At 35.1% G+C, this 19,582-nt stretch overlaps 1 protein-coding gene across 6 annotated transcripts in view; it reads right to left on the reverse strand.

Moving 5' to 3' along the window:
* The window catches only part of MEF2A (myocyte enhancer factor 2A), a 172,703-nt gene that overhangs the window by 133,420 nt on the left and 19,701 nt on the right, over positions 1–19,582 (reverse strand). For 5 of the 6 annotated variants that reach the window (XM_087428863.1, XM_087428869.1, XM_087428865.1 and 2 more), the window contains exon 2: positions 1,679–1,788. The gene's annotated coding sequence lies outside the window, so the exon portion shown is untranslated. The remainder of the gene's footprint in view (positions 1–1,678; positions 1,789–19,582) is intronic. The other variant, XM_087428864.1, reaches the window with a different exon arrangement.

Here is a 19,582-nt window from a genome sequence, read left to right on the forward strand (position 1 = left end):
ACTGAATGTTTTCAACCTAAGAATGGGAGTAAGGCAAGGATGTCAGTTCACCACTTCTATTCAACATTGCACTGAGACTACTACTAGGCAGTGCAACAAAGCAAGCAAAAAAAAATAAAAGGTATAAAATTTGAAAAAGAGGAGGTAAAACAATCTTTGTTCACAGACAAGATGACAGTCTACACAGAACATTTGAAGGACCCTACTAAAATGACACTAGAACTAATAATGAGTATAGCAGAATCACAAATCACAAAGTTTTATTCAAAAATACATTTATATATACTAACAACAAACAATTGGAAATGGACTTTCTTTAAATTTCCACTTACAATAACATAAAAATATAAAATAGAGATCAATTTAACGAAATATGTATAATACATTCACACTGAAAACTACAAAACACTGCTGAGAAAAACTGAAGACAACTTAAATGGAGATACCAAGTTCATGCATCAGAAGACTAAACATCATTAAGAAGGTCAATTCTCCCCAAATTGTATATGTACAGAAGATTTATATTTAAAAATGTGAATTAAATTTCATTACTTTCATCCTTTCTGTACATATACAAGTCTGGACTGAAGGATACTCTGTTTCAATTGGAAAAGCAACTCCATTTTCTCCTAGTTCCCCAAACTGAAGGATATCATAAATGAGCTGTTCTTCAATCAAGGTTTAAAAAGAAAAATATATAGTCATGAGAAACCGATCTCAGAACAAAGTATTTTAACAAAGAACTCATTTCGTAAATTCATAAAAGTAAGTTCTTTCTATCATTTAACTACTCAAAGAAAAATTCAGACCTTATGTTAAACAGCAAAACTATTCTTCAAATGACAAGAAGAACAAAAAATGTCTTAAATACCTTTCCCAAATTTTTTATTGACATAATCATCAGGCTTGATCAATGATATCTAATACTTAAAATGTTAATGTTATCTTATTATAACACACCAAAAACTATCCCCTACTAACATTTTTCAAATTTACATTATTTTAAAATATTCTGGTATTAATATAATTCATTTCTTTCCCATTTTGAACAGAAGGTGGAATTCAGACAAGGCTTCACTCCTGAAAACTTCTGAGGAGGACTATACATTTTACTGACATATTGGAACCATTAACCTAGGCCAATGAAAATTTTTAAATCAAAATAGCCTACCCTAGGGCTTTGCAAATACGGACCTATGATTTAAGGCAATAAATTCAAAGTCACAAAAAAAGTCCACATTTTTAAAGATCTCTTAAATTGGCTTTTTTTCTTTGATCCTTCCCTCCTTTCAAAAAATATAGCTTCATTTTTCCACTTTGTCTTTCATTTGAAATCTTCCCTCAGTTTACGTAACCTACGTCCTCAAACCCTCCCTTCCTCCTACTTGTCACAGTAAATATGGACTACCTACTTCAGATTTTTTTTCTTCTTTTTTTAAAATAAGGGTAATTGATATGGAAGATGGAAGTAGGAAAGATGAAAAAGTTTGGAATTATCTTAGCAGTGACGGAAAAAATATATGAGAAACCATTACTATTCAATACTATGTACTTCAACTGGATTTTACAAATTTCCTTAATTAATCTACATTAATCCCCAAATAAACTCCAATGACTGCCATTCAATCCCACAAGATATTCTAATTTTTTATAAAACATTTCCATCATGTTTACTTACTTTATAACATAGAAAAAGGAAAAATATCTTACTAAAATGATGTATCAGCAAAAAGTGCACTTAGATATGATTCAGAAAATTCTTCGTTCCTTTTTCACAAAATGCAATTCCTTAATAAAGAAAAAAATAAGAGAAAGATTAGTAATTGTTCTGAACTCCAAAACTGAATTAAATACACATTTCATTATTACAAATCCCAAAACTCAACACTATGCCTGGCAGACAGCTCCACAAATACTTGCTGAATAACAAAAACAAGTTTTTAAAAGTCAGTTGTTTTATTTGGCTTAAATTAAAAATATAATGTTAGCCAACTGAGGATTTCTAATGTCACTAATCTACTTTTTCAGGAAGTATTACTTAAATGTTCAGTAAGATTCTATGCACTCCAAGATTGACAAATTGGTTTCCTAGGTCCCATTTTCCTATCCTCTGTATCATATGATATGCTTTATACTTACCTGGCACATATGGCCTACTGAATTTACATTTTGACAAAACAGTTGAAAATGTTCATTGTGTTATGTTCACATTTAGAAAAGAAAATTGTTAATGGGTCACTGATTTGTATTGCCATAAAATGTTTGTATTCAAATACCATGTGTATACTTGTAGCTTTCACTATCTTTTAAAAGGAACAGTGAAATGAAAATAATGAACATAAAATGCCAAAAACGAATATAAAACTGATCAATGTCAATAATTCACATTAATACAGGAACACTGGTGAATACTAACCAATGGGTTGGTACGTAAAGAATAATTCAGTCCTGCTACATTTTTGCTTGAAAATAGTAGCAAGACATTTAGGTAGAAAACAGCAAGATGGTAAAAGCCACCCCTCTCCTCACCCCAATTAGCCGAGATCAATTATGATGCTAATCCAATCATTTAGAATTGCATAATTGGGTAATTCTACCAAACCCCAAGTAAATCGGCTTCATCAAATGAAAGTGGTAATTTCTCCACAGAAACATCAGTCTTTTGAATCTGATTCAGCAATGTTAATTATTGTGATACTGTAATTTTGTTTCTATTTGAAATGAACACCTCCTCTAGAGGGGGGAAAAAACCCACAAACTGCCAAATATTCTTTTTATGTTGACTAATTAAGTATTAAAAGCTTGAACTTTAAAACACACATACACAAATAAGCCTTTTTTTGCAAAGTTAAAAGGAGCTTGCTTTAAAAAGCCAATGTCAGCTTTTAATCTGAAATTATACTAATTATATAACTAATTATATATATAATATATATAACTAATTATATATATAATATATATATATAACTAATTATATTGAAATGCAGAAAAGAAAAAAGCTCCCCAAATATACTTGCATTACCAACTTCTAAAATTCAATAATTCAAAGTGAACTATTTTTCATTGGTCCTGGATCTAAACAAAACTATTTTAAAATATATTTCAACACCAGTTTTGTGTAAGTGTCACAGTAGGAATTAAAGTTTAGCATTTTGACTAATGGTCAATAACTGATTAAACACAAATTTGATAGTTACACATCATGGTACATATTCTTATATCAAAATTCATTCCTCAATTCTATAAATCAACTGTTATTGACAACTTGTGTTCTGTATATAGTTCTCAGATAGTTTCTAAAAGGCAATATTCTAAAAAATCAAGTTTTTATAGTTCTTTTATAACAATCTATAATGAAACATACGCTCATCTTCAAAAAATAAAACCCAAACTAAAATGTTAGTGCTGCAGCCAGTTATCACTAAATTTCATATACTGAAACCTCCAAATCCCATGGCTTCTGTTCGGGCAAGAGCTAGACAACCTGTACCTCTAATTGCTCTCCCTCTCAAACTTGGTGCCAACCAACCTCCCAGCTTCCTCTACTTCTAATTAACCTACATTGTTGTTAACCGGGACTACAAGCCATTGCCCAAACTGTCAAACTCTGTAACTTTGTTCACATTTTTACCCCTGCCTGGAAACCACCTTTCCCCTCGGCTCTTATCTGGATCAAATGTCCAGTTCAATGACACCTTCTGTGCGGGCATCCTCAGGACACCATTACCATCACCATCACTCCCAGGGGGCAAAATTATTATATGTAGTTAGTTATGTAAGTATGAGTCTCTTCTATTATACTATATCCTTTCTTAAGAGAAGGAACTTGGTGCTTTGTTCATTTTTATATCCCCAATATCTACTCAATATCTGTCACACAATTCAATATAATCCATTTAGAAAATATTTACCCTGCATCAAATTTTTCCAGATGCTTTTCTAGGTGATGGGGATAAATTCCTGTCTCTACCCCTGACTTCATGGAGCTTACATTCTAGTGGGGGAGACCTACAATACACAGTGAAAGAGGAACGTGTAATATATATGGCAGGTTAGTGGAAAGTCCTTAATGAGAAAAATAATAAAACAGGGAAGGAAGTACTATCATAGGGAGAGGATTAAAATTTGAGAAAAAGTATGCAGGGAAGACCTAATGTAATAACAATAACAAGAAAAGGTGCAACAGCAGCAGGAACATTTGAGTATTTATCATATGCTAATCAGCATCTTAATTGCTTTACACGTATTAACTGTCATAAAGCAAACAATAACCTCACTATTATCCTCCAGAGGAAACTGAAATACTAAGAAGCAACTTGCCAAGGTCACACAGCTAAATTAGTGAAGTGGTTAAGTTCGGATTAGAACCCAACATGCTTTTAACAGCTATGCATAACCACAGTTCAGTTAATACTTTTGCTGAATGAATTAAATAAGTGAAAAAAATGAATGCATACTATAGCAATAGATTCAAAAGACAGCAAAGTAAATCTCAATCCAGAGGACTGATACATTCGAGCAGCTTCAGATATATACTGCACATCAATACCTATATATGACAGATACTCTAACAAATAACAGGTAGGTGCCTACTGTGAACAAAAATGGTAAACATTGATAATTTCTCAATCACTTTTAAAATATATTTTAAGTTTGTATATGACAATTACCAGAACTAAAAATTACACAAGAAAATATCAAAAATCATATGCATAAGTCATTTAAAAAAAACTTTTAAAGGTACTCTGAAAGAAACGAGACCCTTGAAGGCAGCATCATTTCAACAATCGTTAAATGCTGAATATCACATTTTATCCTTGGGGCACAAGTTACCGTCAACTTCCAATGTTCCATGTTAACAAGAAGGGTTAAACGAAATGACTGAGGTTCAAACTCCTCTCTTCAAATGATATCTTACATTCTTGTTTTCCATGCTTTATCAAGCAATTAGACAACACCTAATACCTAACCTACCACCTAATATCATCAGGTGATGATAGCTGAAGACCTAAATGACCCAAAATAAATAATTTGCTCCCTAACTCCTATCTCTCACTATATTAGCTTGTTAAGTTCCTAATCAGCGAATGCCAATAAACTAGAAAGCAAAGTGAAACCAAAGTGCTGCTGACATGATATTAACATCCCTAGTTTCAAATCCTAAGGGCCTAGAAACCTAAGCATCTCCTCAAATCTTGATAAAAAACTCAATACAATTATGAAGGACATTACTACTGTTTGCAAATTATCAAAATTTCACTGGATATCTCTGCCCTTAGCATAATGCAGTGTCAAAGAAAAGAGGTTTCTATATGAAAACAAACAGCTTTTTAAAGTCAAGCCAGATTAAGACAAAAATGAAAAATGCAAAAAGAAGGAAAGAATAGTCTATAAACACAATAAAAATCTGAGCATATTTGCTCAATTATGAATTTCATTTTATAATCACAACTTAGGTTTAGTGGCAATGGTGTTTTTAATTCAAATGATGGTCAGTTTTCACACATGGGCATCCAACTACTCATGCCTTAAAAAGATTTTTGCTATCAGTCATGATGTAGTAATTAGTACCATGCTCTCCCACCGAACTCAACTAGAAAACTAACAGATATATAAAACTGTAGTTTTAAAACATTGGCCAACAAACAGCTGAGCACTGTGATATCTGAGAAAAGAGAAAGTGCTCCCTGTAAATGCCTGGATGCAGAGTCAGGAGGGCAGTGCAGGAATAGGAAGCCAAGCAGAATGGTGGGCTCAGTGAGTAGAAGAGACAGAGGCTGAAATTTAGGGAGGCTGAGGTAGCAGGAATTTGGGAGGCAGAGTAGCAGAGAGGATGGAGCTCAAGAAGAGGAAGCGCTGCTTAAATCTGCAGAGAGGTTTCTAGGGCAGCTCTGCCCAAAAGAAAGATAACATGAGCCTAAAATGTAATTTAAAATTTTATGGTAACCACATACTAAAGGAAACAGGAGAAACTAATTTTAACATAATTCATTTAACCCAATATGCTCAAAATATTATCATTTCAGGATATAATTAATATAAAAAACTGAGATATCTTACATTCTTTTTTTCCATAAGTTCCTGAAATTCAGTGTTTTACACTTACAGTATATTTAAATTCTAACTAGCCACAATTCAAGCTCTCAATGGCCACAGGTGGCTAACTGGTACCATACTTGACAATGCAGTTTTTTGCTGAATAGAAAGCTGTGCATGAGCAAAGTGAAACTCTACAAGGCCAGGCAAAGAACAATAACCAGAAAGCCACAGGCTCAAAAGTTCCTAGAGATTACAGAAAACCAGAGGATGTTCAAATTCTGACCAGAGGAAAGAAAGATCTCACTGAAACCTGGGGCAATCAGTAGAAACTGAAGCAGAATCACCCCTTAGTAACAGTGCTAAACTAATCGTAGAGTAAAGGCTACACTAAACCTGCCAGAACAAATTTTAAAAACAAACCTTAAAAGGTTCAAATAGATCCACAAGAAATGTAACAGCCTGCCAAAACAGAATTAAAATCTCTTGAGAGGAATCAACAAAATCCAGACAACAGTGTGATGAATGTCCATGAGTCAATCAAAACTTACTAAACATAAGAAAATGAAGAAATGTGTGACCCAACTAGGGGGAAACTCTGACAAAAGAAACAAATGCAGAAACAAGAAAAATGATATCTTTAAAGACATAAACTTTAAAATATGATAAATATGTTAAAGAATTTAAAGAAAAACAGGAACAAAAAATATTCTGAAAAGATTTAAATGGTTTTCTAAAGATGAAAACTGCAGTACTTCAAATAAAAAATCAACTGGATAAGTGACGTCGGGGTCATGGCAGAGTGAGCTTTCCCGTACGCTCTTCCCCTAATAAGATACTACAAAAGGAACAGTCACAGACCAACAACGGAATCCTAGACAGTGAAAAGCAAGATCGGAAAGATCCACACTGCCACACATCTGAGAGTGGAACGTGCTGGGCCCCAGAGGAAGTGGGGAGAGGTAAGGAGAACTCCTCTCCCTCCCCATCAGATCAGTGATCCCGGTACCCGCAGCTCCCAGAGATGGGGGAGGGGCAGCCCTCTGCGGGGAAACTGTAGCTCTTCGGGCTTTCTCAGCCAGTGGGAAACTCCCACACAGAGGACTCAGAACTGCTACAGGGTACCATCAACATCAGAGCACCCCAGAGAGCGGATAACAAGGGGCGAATGAGAAGCCCCCCATGCCAGGGACCCAGCGGGCAAAAGAGAGAGCCGCCTCCCTCCTCGCAAACTGGACCCTGCAGCTCAGCTGACCAGACCAGACCAAGCAACCGGAGGATCACAGTGAACAGCCACGGCAGAGTGCAGGGGGCTCAGATTACACAGCCCTTTACCCCCACACAGTGGTGGCGGGTGGAAATTGCAACCAGATATTTCCAGGATGAGGAAAAACAAAGCCAATACAGGAACCACAATGCAAAGGTACATGAAATCACCAGACCAGAAACCAACCCTGAAGACACAGAAATCCATAACCTAAATGACAGATATTTCAAAATAGCTATCATAAAAACACTCAACGAAATATGAGACAACACAAACAATTCAATGAGATTAGGAGTTTCTTCACAAGAGATTGAAATCATAAAGAAAAACCAATCAGTACTGATGGAGATGAAGAACACAATGAAGGAGATAAAGGAGAATCTGGAATCTTTAAAGAACAGAGCTAACAATATGGCGAAAAGAATTAGTATTATAGAGGAGCATACAGATATGCTCCACATGGAAGAGGAGAGAGAACTAAGACTAAAAAGAAATGAAGAAAGTCTCCAAGAAATATCTGACTCTATTAGGAAATGTAACATGAGAATTATAGGTATTCCGGAGGGAGAAGAGAGGGAAAGAGTAACAGAGAGCCTATTCAAGGAAATAATAGCTGAGAATTTCCCAAATCTGGGGAAGGAGCAGGAAATACCGGTAAGCGAAGCCAACAGGTCACCTAAATACTTCAACAGGCAAAGGTCCACTCCACGACATCTAGTGGTAAGGCTGGCCAAAGTCAATGACAAAGAAACAATATTAAGGGCAGCTAGACAAAAACAAAAAATAACGTACAAAGGAACTCCTATCAGGCTCTCAGCGGATTTCTCAACAGAAAGTTTACAGGCTAGGAGAGACTGGAATGATATATTCAAAATACTGAAAGACAAAAACTTTCAGCCAAGAATACTCTATGCAGCAAAAATATCCTTCAAATATGATGGAGAAATAGTAACTTTCTCAAATAAACAAAAGCTAAGGGAGTTCATGGCCACGAGATCCCCACTACAAGAAATACTCAAGAAGGCCCTCAGGCCTGAAAAAAAGAAGAGGAAGGGAATACAAAGCTTGGAGCAAGGAGAAAAATAGGTAGACAAACTCAGAAAAATAGTAGATCTTTACCAGAATAGGTTAGCAACCACTTAAATACCAAATCAAAGATCAAAGGAAGGAATTCACCAAAAATAAATTTAACCTCATCACTGGAAACACACACCCACAACACAAGACAGAATAAGGTATAACAAGAACACTTAGAAGGGGAAGAGGAAAGTGACTGAATTGACTTAGTATAAGGAAATAGGAGGCCATCAGATAATGGACTATCTCATACACAAGATTTTTTACACAAACCTCAAGATAACCACTAACCAAATAATCAAAAAAAAATCACATATGATAAAGAGAAAACTAGAAGAGTCATAAGACATAACAACCAAACTGAATTGGCAGTCCGAAACAAATGGGACGAGAAACAAAGGAAATGCAAAAGAACCAGAAAATAAGTGACAAAACAGTAACATTAAGCTCTCATATATCAATAATTAACCTAAATTTAAATGGATTGAACTCTCCAATCAAAAGATACAGAGTGGCAAGATGGATTAAAAAGCAAGACCCAACAATAAGCTGCCTCCAGGAAACACATCTCAGCTCTAAAGACAAGCACAGGCATGGAAGACAATACTCCAAGCTAATGGCAAACAAAAGAAAGCAGGTGTTGCCATACTCATATCAGACAAAGTAGACTTCAAGATAAAACAGGTTAAGAGAGACAAAGAAGGGAAAAATATAATGATAAAAGGGACACTCCACCAAGAAAACAGATCACTTATAAATAGAGATGCACCCAACATAGGAGCACCAATGTACGTAAAGCAACTATTAACAAACCTAAAAGGAAACATTAACAACAACAAAATAATAGTAGGGAATCTTAATACCGTACTTACATCAATAGATAGATCATCCACACAAAAAGTCAACAAAGAAATAGTAGACTTAAATAAAAAACCGGACAAGATGGACCTAGTAGACATATACATAGCACTCCATCCAAAAACAGCTGCCTACACATTCTCCTCAAGTGCACATGGAACATTCTCAAGGATAGACCATATGGTGGGAAACAAAGCAAGCCTCAATAAATTTAAGAAGATTGAAATCATAACAAGCATCTTTTCAGACCATAATGCTATGAAACTGGAAATCAACCACGAAAAAAAACCTGGGAAAGTGACAAAAACGTGGAGATTAAACATGCTACTGAACAACCAATGGATCATTGATGAAGTTAAAGGAGAAATCAAAAACTATCTGGAAACAAACGAAAATGAAAATATGCCATACCAAACCATATGGGATGTAGCAAAAGCAGTCCTGAGAGGGAAACTTATAGCGATACAAGCCCATCTTAACAAACAAGAAAAAGCCCAAATAAGCAACCTTAAATTACACCTAACAGAACTAGAAAAAGAAGAACAAACAAAGCCCAAAGTCAGCAGAAGGAGAGAAATAACAAAAATCAGAGCAGAAATAAATGAAATTGAGACCAAAAAACAGTAGAAAGGACTAATGAAACAAAGAGTTGGTTCTTTGAGAAGATAAACAAAATCGACAAACCCTTAGCCAGGCTTACTAAGAAAAAAAGAGAAAAGGCTCAAGTAAATAAAATTAGAAATGAAAGAGGAGAAATTACAATGGATACCACAGAAATACAGAGGATTATAAGAGAATACTATGAGAAATTATATGCCAACAAATTGGACAATCTAGAAGAAATGGATAAATTCTTAGACTCATACAACCTCCCAAAACTGAACCAAGAAGAAATGGAGAATCTGACTAGACCAATCACAAGTAAAGAGATTGAAATAGTAATCAAAAACCTCCCAAAAAATAAAAGTCCAGGACCAGATGGCTTCTCCGGTGAATTTTACCAAACATTCAAAGATTTAATACCCATCCTTCTCAAACTATTTCAAAAAATAGAGGAAGATGGAACACTTCCTAACTCATTCTACAAGGCCAACATCACCCTGATACCAAAGCCAGACAAAGACAATACAAAGAAGGAAAATTACAGGCCAATATCGCTGATGAACATAGATGCAAAAATCCTCAACAAAATATTGGCAAACCAAATACAGTAATACATTAAAAAGATCATACACCATGATCAAGTGGGATTTATACCAGGGACGCAGGGATGGTTCAACATCGGCAAATCAATCAACGTGATACATGACATCAACAAAACAAAGAATAAAAACCACATGGTCATCTCAATAGACGCAGAGAAGGCATTTGACAAGATACAACATCCACTTATGATAAAAACTCTCAACAAAATGGGAATAGAAGGAAAGTACCTCAACACAATAAAGGCTATATGACAAACCCACAGCCAACATCATACTCAACAGGAAAAGACTGAAAGCCATTCCTGAGAACAGGAAATGAGGCAGGGCTGCCCACTCTCACCACTCCTGTTCAACACAGTACTGGAGGTTTTGGCCAGAGCAATTAGGCAAGAAAAAGGAATCCAAATAGGTAACGAAGGAGTGAAACTCGCACTATTTGCAGATGACATGATTTTATATATAGAAAACCCTAAAGAATCCGTTGGAAAACTATTAGGAATAATCAACAACTATAGCAAAGTTGCAGGGTACAAAATCAATCTACAAAAATCAGTTGCATCTCTGTATGCTAATAACAAACTAACAGAAAGAGAGCTCAAAAAGATAATACCATGTACAATTGCATCAAAAAGAATAAAATACCTAGGAATAAATCTTACCAAGGAGGTGAAAAACCTATACAATGAGAACTACAAGACATTATTGAAAGAAATCAATGATGACATAAAGAAATGGAAAGACATCCCATGCACGTGGATTAGAAGAATAAACATAGTTAAAATGTCTATATTACCTAAAGCAATCTACGGATTCAATGCAATCCCAATCAGAATCCCAATGACATTCTTCACGGAAATAGAAAAAAGAATACTAAAATTCATATGGGGCAACAAAAGACCCCGAATAGCTAAAGCAATCCTAAGAAAAAAGAACAAAGCAGGAGGCATCACAAGCCCTGACTTCAAAACATACTACAAAGCAATAGTAATCAAAACAGCATGGTACTGGTACAAAAACAGACACACAGATCAATGGAACAGAATTGAAAGCCCAGGAATAAAACCACACATAAACGGACAGCTAATTTTCGACAAAGGAGCTAAGAACATACAATGGAGAAAGGAAAGTCTCTTCAATAAATGGTGTTGGGAAAACTAGACAGTCACATGCAAAAGAATGACAGTGGACCATCTGCTATCGCCATTCACATAAATTAACTCAAAATGGATCAAAGACCTAAAAGTGAGACCTGAAACTATAAAACTCATAGAAGAAAATATAGGCAACACACTATTTGACATTGGTCATAAAGGAATCTTTTTGGATGACATGCCTACCCAGACTAGGGAAACTAAAGAAAAAATAAACAAGTGGGACTTTATCAGAATAAAGAGCTTCTACAAGACAAACGAAACCAGAATCAAGATGAACAGACAACCCACCAGCTGGGAGAGAATATCTGCAAAACATACATCTGACAAGGGGTTGATCTCCATAATATATAAAGAACTCACACAACTGAACAACAAAAAAGCAAACAACCCGATCAAAAAATGGGCAGAGGAAATGAACAGACACTTCTCCAAAGAAGATATACAGATGGCCAATAGGCACATGAAAAGATGTTCAACATCATTAATCATCAGGGAAACGCAAATCAAAACATGTGATATCACTTCACGCCCGTCAGAATGGCTATAATCACCAAGACAAAAAACAACAAATGTTGGAGAGGATGTGGAGAAACAGGAACCCTTATACACAGCTTATACACAGGGAATGCAAACTGGTGCAGCCTCTACGGAAAACCGTATGGAGATTCCTCAAAGAATTAAAAACAGAGATGCCCTATGATCCAGCCATCCCACTACTGGGAATCTATCAAACGAACCTGAAATCAACAATCCAAAGAGGCTTATGCACCCCTATGTTCATTGCAGCATTATTCACTATAGCCAAGAAGTGGAAGCAACCTAAATGTCCCTCGACTGACGACTGGATCAAGAAAATGTGGTATATATATATATATACAATGGAATACTACTCAGCCATAAGACAAAATCATCCCATTTGCAACAACATGGATGGGCCTGGAAGGTATTATGTTAAGTGAAGTAAGCCAGAAAGAGAAAGACAAACACTGTATGATCTCACTCATATGTGGAATATAAACCAACACATGGACAGAGAAAACTCTATTGTGGTTACCAGGGGCAATGGGGGTGGGGGATCGGGGGTGGGCACAAGGGGTGAAGGGAGACATATATATGGTGATGGACAAACAAAAATGTACAACCCAAAATTTCACAATGTTAAAAACCATTAAAAAAAAAATCAACTGGATAGACTTCAGCAACAGATTAAACAGTGCAGGAAAAAAAGATCCATAAATTGAAGATGTAAAACTAGAACGCGAAAAAAGAAACAAAAAACAGAGCATCAAAGACCTGTGAGAATACCAAGAGCAGTCTGAAATTGGTGTAATTGGAGTCCCAGAAGGATGGGGAGACAGAAAAAATATCTGAAGAAATAAGGGCCAAAGAATTTCCAAATTTGAGGAAAACTGAACCTACATATTCAAGAAACTCAATGAACAGAAAATAAGTTAAGCACAAAGAAACCACACCAAGGCATACAATTAATAATCAAACTGCTGAAATCCAGTAACATAGAGAAAATCTTAAAAGCAGCCACAGCGGGAGAAAGATACATTACACCCAGAGCAACCAAGGTAAGAATTACCACAGACTCCTCGTCAAATGTAATGCAAAAAAGTTTAAAACAAAGGAACAACGCCTTTAAAGTGATAGAAAGAAAAAACCTGTAAACTAAAATCTACATAAAGCAAAAATATTCTTCACAGATGAAGGGGAAATAAAGACATTTTCAGACAAACCAAAGCTGAGAATCTGTCACCAGCAGGCCTGCACTACAAGGAACACTGAAAGAAGTTCTTCAGGAAGAAAAAGGATAGCAGATCTGCACAACAGAGTAAGCCCTAACGTAAACTATGCACTTAGCTAACAATAATATAACAATATTGGTTCATTAATTGTAACAAATGTACCACATCAATGCAAAATGTTAACAGGGGCCACTGGAGGTGAGGGGGTAGAGAAGAGGAGAGTACATGGGAACTCTGTACTTTCTGTTTAATTTTTCTGTAAACTTGACACCGCTCTAAGAAATAGATCTATTAATTTAAAAAGAAATAGCAGATAGAAACCTAGTTCTACACAAAGGAGGAGCAACAGAAATGGTAAATATGTGAGTTTACTATGTATTTTCTTTCAATTTTTAAAAAGATATTTTGATTGTATAAAGAAAAGGAGCAATAATGTATAAAGAAAAGGAGCAATAATAACATAGAATAAAATGAATGACAAAAATAGCACAAAGAATAGGGGAAGAAAATTGGAAGTACACTGTAGTAAGTAAGAATCTTACATCATTCATAAAGTGATGAAAGTAGATTGTGATAAGTTCAAGATACATACTGTAAAACCCTACAGCAACTAGGAAAAAAAAACTAATAAATAAAACTAATATAGCCGGCCCCATGGCTTAGCAGTTAAGTGCACGCGTTCCACTGCTGGCGGCCCGGGTTCGGATCCCGGGCGTGCACCGAGGCACTGCTTCTCCGGCCGTGCTGAGGCCGTGTCCCACATACAGCAACTAGAAGGCTGTGCAACTATGACATACAACTATCTACTGGGGCTTTGGGGGAAAAAATAAATTTAAAAATAAATAAATAAATAAAATAAAACTAATATAGCCAAGAAAGGAGATAAAATGGAACGCTAAAAAATATGCAATCCAAAAATAGGCAGGAAAAGGAAATACAAAACAAGTGAGACAAATTAAAAAACACACAGCAAGATGGTAGATTTAAATCCAACTATAGGAACAATTACACTAAATAGTTTTGGTATAAATGTCCCAATTAAAAGGTAGAGACTATCAAACTAAATTAAAAGTAGAGATTGTCTGATTGGATAGATATCCACTTTAAATATGATATAGCTAGATTAAACACAAAACAGAAAAGGATATACCATACAAACATTAATCTTAAGAAAGCTGGAGTGCCTATATTAAAATCAGACAAAGTAGACTGCAAGAGAAGGAATATTACCAGGTATAAAGGACATATATCACAACGCTTGAAGCGTCAATTTATCAGAAATACCAAATAATCCTAAACGTTTGTGCAGTCAATAAGAGTTTCAAAATACGTGAAGCAAATACTGACAGAACTAAAAGGACAAATACATAAATCTACAATTATAGCTGGAGATTTTAATACTCCCTCTCAACAATCCGTAAAAAAAAAAAAAAAAGTAGAAAATCAGTAAAGATATATAAGACCTGAACAACACTATGAACCAGCTTTACCTACCCGAACACTATAACCAACTACATAAGAATAAACATTCACATGTATATATCTCTTGGTATAGTCAACAAGAGAGAACATATGCTGGACATAAAATAAGATACACAAATTTATAAGAACTGAAATCATACAGAAAGTATTTCTAACTACAAACAAAAGAATTATATTAAAGATCCGCAAAAAGATATTGGAAAATTTTCCAAGTACTTGGAAATTAACACATTTCTAAATAACTCATAGGTCAAAGAAATCATGATGAAACTTAAAAATATATTGAACTGAATGATAACACAAACACTTTAATTATGTGGGGCAGAGCTAAAGATACTTGGAAATTTACAGCTTTTAAGTGTTTATGTTAGAAAAGAATAAAGGTTTAACATTAGTGTTCTAAATTAGCTTCCACCTTAAGAAGCTAGGGAAAAAAAACACATTAAACTAAAAGTAGAGGTAAGGAAATAATAAAAGTAGAAATTGGTGAAATAGATGAGAGACAAACAATAGACAAAATCAATGAAAACAACAGCTGGTTCTGTGAAAAAGATACTCTAGCTAGAATGTTCAAGAGGAACAGAGAAGACAAATTACTAACATCAGAATTGAAAGAGGAAATTACTACAGATATTTCAAACATTAAAAGCATATTAAGGTAATCCTAAGGGCAATTTTATACCAATAAACTTGACAACTTAAATGAAATAGACAAAATTCCATGAAACATGCATATTATCAAAACCAACACAAAAAGAAAGTCTGAATAACCTCTAATAAATTGAATCCAAAATCAAAAAGCTTCCTACAAAGAAAACTCCAGATCCAGACGGCTTCCCTAGTGAATTTTTCAAACATCTAAAGAAGATATCAGTCTTAAACTCTTTTAATTCAGAGTAAGAGAAAACATTTCCTAACATATTTAACGAGGCCATCATAACCCTGATGCCAAAACAAGGCAAGGAGGGCCAGCCCCGTGGCTTAGCGGTTGAGTGCGCGCGCTCCGCTACTGGCAGCCCGGGTTCAGATCCCGGATGCGCACCGACGCACCGCTTCTCCGGCCATGCTGAGGCCGCATCCCACATACAGCAACTAGAAGAAGGTGCAACTATGACATACAACTATCTACTGGGGCTTTGGGGGCAAAAAAAAAAAAAAAGGAGGAGGATTGGCAATAGACGTTAGCTCAGAGCCGGTCTTCCTCAGCAAAAAGAGAAGGATTAGCATGGATGTTTGCTCAGGGCTGATCTTTCTCACAAAAAAAAAAAAACAAAAACAAGGCAAGGAGACCACAACAGAAAGAAACTACATACCAATATCACTTGTGTATACAGACACAAACATCATTTATAAAGTATTAGTAGGTCAACTCGAGCGACATATAAAAAGGAAAACATCAGCACAAGCAAGGTTTGTCTAAGGAATACAAGGTTGGTTTAGTATTCAAAAATCAATCAATGTAATTCACTACATTAACATATTAAAAAAGAAAAAATATACGATTAATTTCAATAGATGTAGAGAAAGCATCTATTCATGATAAAATTCATGGTGGGGGAGGAACCTCTCAGCAAACTAGGATTGAAGGGAACTTCCTCAACCTATTGCAAGTCACCTATGAAAACCTACAGGTAACGTCATACTTAACAATAAAAGACTGATTTTTTTTCCTTCTACAGCTGGAAACAAAGCAAGGATGCCCACTCTCATCATTTCTATTCACCATTTTACTGGAGGTCCTAACAAGTGCAATAACACAAAAAAGAGAAAGAAAGGTATCCAGATTGGAAAGGAAGAAGTAAAACAGCCTGTATTCACACATGACATGAGAACATACATCAGAAATATCAAAAAATCTACAACAAAGTGACTGGAACTAAAAAGTGGGCTTTGCAAGGGTGTAGAATACAAGATCAATGTGTTTTTTAAGTCATATTTCTATATATTAGTAATGACAAATGTAAAATTAAACTTTTTAAAAACACTATTCACCGTAGCATCAAAAGTACGAGCTATTTAAAGACCAACTTAACAATATATGTGCAAGACTATTATCCTGAATACTAGAAAACACTGTTGAGAGAAATTAAGGAAGGCCTAAATAAATGGAAAGATATATCATGTTCATGTATCTGAACACTCAATCAATATTATTGTGACACTGATTCTCCCCAAATTGATCTACAGACTCAACAAAATCCCAATCAAAATCTCAGTAAGCATTCTTGCAGAAAATAACAAAGGTAATTCAAAATTTATAATATAGCTAAAACAATGTGAAAAGAAACAAAGGTTGGAGAATACAGTATACTATTGTTAAAAAAATAAATAATAAAACAAAAATCAAAGGAACAGAATAGAGAATCCAGAAATAAATCCACACACACATGGTCTGATATTCAACAAAGGTGCCAAGGTAATTCAATGGTAAAAGGAAAGCCTTATCAACACATGGTACTGTTCAATAGATGAATCTTGATATTACCTCATACCATTCACAAAAATTAACTCAAAATGGATCACAGACCTACTTGTAAAAGCTAAATTATAAAACTTCCAAAAGCAAACAGAACAAAAAAAAAATTCCACTGTCCCATGTAAGGCAAAGATTTATCAGATAGGCCACAAAAGGTAGGTAAAATTGATAAACAGTACTTTATCAAAATTAAAATCTTCTGCTCTTTGAAAGACACTGTTGAGGAGATAAAAATCAAGCCATATAGTGGTAGAAAAAATACAATACTGAGAATGGAAAAAGAGTTCTACCCAGAATATATAAAGATCTCTTATAGCTCAGTAAAAAGAAGGCAAACAATCCAATTAAAAATAGGCAAAAGATCTGAACAGACATTTCACCAAGACACATGAATAACAAATAAGTAACTGAAAAATGTCTAACATCATTACTCATCACAGAAATGCAAATTAAAACTATAACAAGACGCAAGTATATTAGCCACTAAAATTGCTAAACTTAAAAAGGCTGACAACACAAAGTGTTGAAGACGAAACAGAGAAACTGCAACTCTCATTAGTGGTGGGACTATAAAATCATACAACTACTTCGGAAAACAAGTTTCGCAGTTTCTTATCAGGTAAACATACACTTACCATATGACCCAGAAATCCCACTCCTTGGAATTTACCCAAGAAAAATGAAAGCATATGTCCACACAAAGGCTTGTACTCAAACGTACATAGTGGCTTTATTCATAATAGTTCAAAGGTAAACAACCAAAATGTCCATGAAAGGTGAATGGAGAAACTGTGGTATAAACACAGTATAATGGAACACTCACTAGGCAAGAGTAAAACGGAAAAAACCACTGATAGACACAAACATAGATGAATCGCAAAAACATTTTGGAGAGGGGAAAAAAGCCAGACACTAAAAAGGTACATATTGTATGATTCCATTTAAAATAAATATGCAGGGCCAGCCCGGTGGCACAAGCAGTTAGGTGTGCGTGCTCCGCTGCGGCGGCCCAGGGTTCGCCGGTTTGGATCCCGGGCGCACACCGACGCACCGCTTGTCAAGCCGTGCTGTGGTGGCGTCCCATGTAAAGTGGAGGAAGATGGGCATGGATGTTAGCCCAGGGCCAGTCTTCTTCAGCAAAAAGAGGAGGATTGGCAGATGTTAGCTCAGGGCCTATCTTCCTCACCAAAAAAAATAATAAATAAATAAAAATAAAAATAAAATAAAATAAATATGCAAAATTTTGAGCCACCACCAAAGAACATAAAAAATCCACAATTCAAGCATTATGAAAGCCACTCCTCAACACTGGAAAGCTATATATACATAATTAAAAGACATTTCTGACTTAAGACCAAGACCAATCAGCATTATCTTTTGACTCTTAGTTTCCTCATCTATAAAATAGAATAGTAATAGTTTGTATACTTCATAAATTTAGTTGTGAGAATTAAATAAGCATATTAATGTGCTTAGCATAGTGCCTGACATACAGTATGAGCTCAGTAAGTGCTCGTTAATTACTATGGCTGTTTTTTAAATGATCATCATCACGATCATTATAATTACTTATTGGGGAACAATACATTCGTAAAGAAATAACCCAAAAAATAGGCAAAAGGAACAGACGGAGAATGTCACTGGAAGTCAATTAACAACATTCCTATTAACAAGTCATACAACATTCCTATTAAAGTCATCACTTTGTTCAAGACGTCAGAAAGGCAAAAATTACAGCAAAAGCCAAATTAGAAATTTTGGAATATATCTGGAATCATTTAACACCTGATACTAGAAAGAAAAAAAAAATACTATTAAGGCCTTAAAAGAACAGATTTATAAACATATACACAGATACTAAGTCACAAGAAACAATCTCTTTAAGTCAATAAAATTTCGCAGAAGCAAGCATTTTTAAGAAAGAGATTATAAGCACACATGAAACTAGGGATTATTCCAATTACAGGAGGTTAGAAAGAAAGATGATACAAACTTGAGTAGGCGTGAACAAAAAGAGCAAAGCAGGATGTAGTATGGACAGACCGGCAGAGTATAATTATCCACTACCTTGAAAATACAAAAGCAAATGAATTTAATATGAGAAAAAAAAGGCAAGGATAAGAAAAAAGCAAGACTAATTCCGTCAACTGGAATAATGTACAATTCCAGCTTCAGTGCTAGGCAAGGTTAAAAAGCTGGGTTCTTATACAATCCCCACTGAAACACAACCTATTACATTCTTAGCTAGTGGACGAAGAAGGTAGCATTTGTGTCCT

The sequence above is a fragment of the Ceratotherium simum genome, chromosome 3, assembly GCF_057802395.1.
Source record: "Ceratotherium simum simum isolate JZ-2026a chromosome 3, ASM5780239v1, whole genome shotgun sequence".
Lineage (NCBI taxonomy): Eukaryota > Metazoa > Chordata > Mammalia > Perissodactyla > Rhinocerotidae > Ceratotherium > Ceratotherium simum.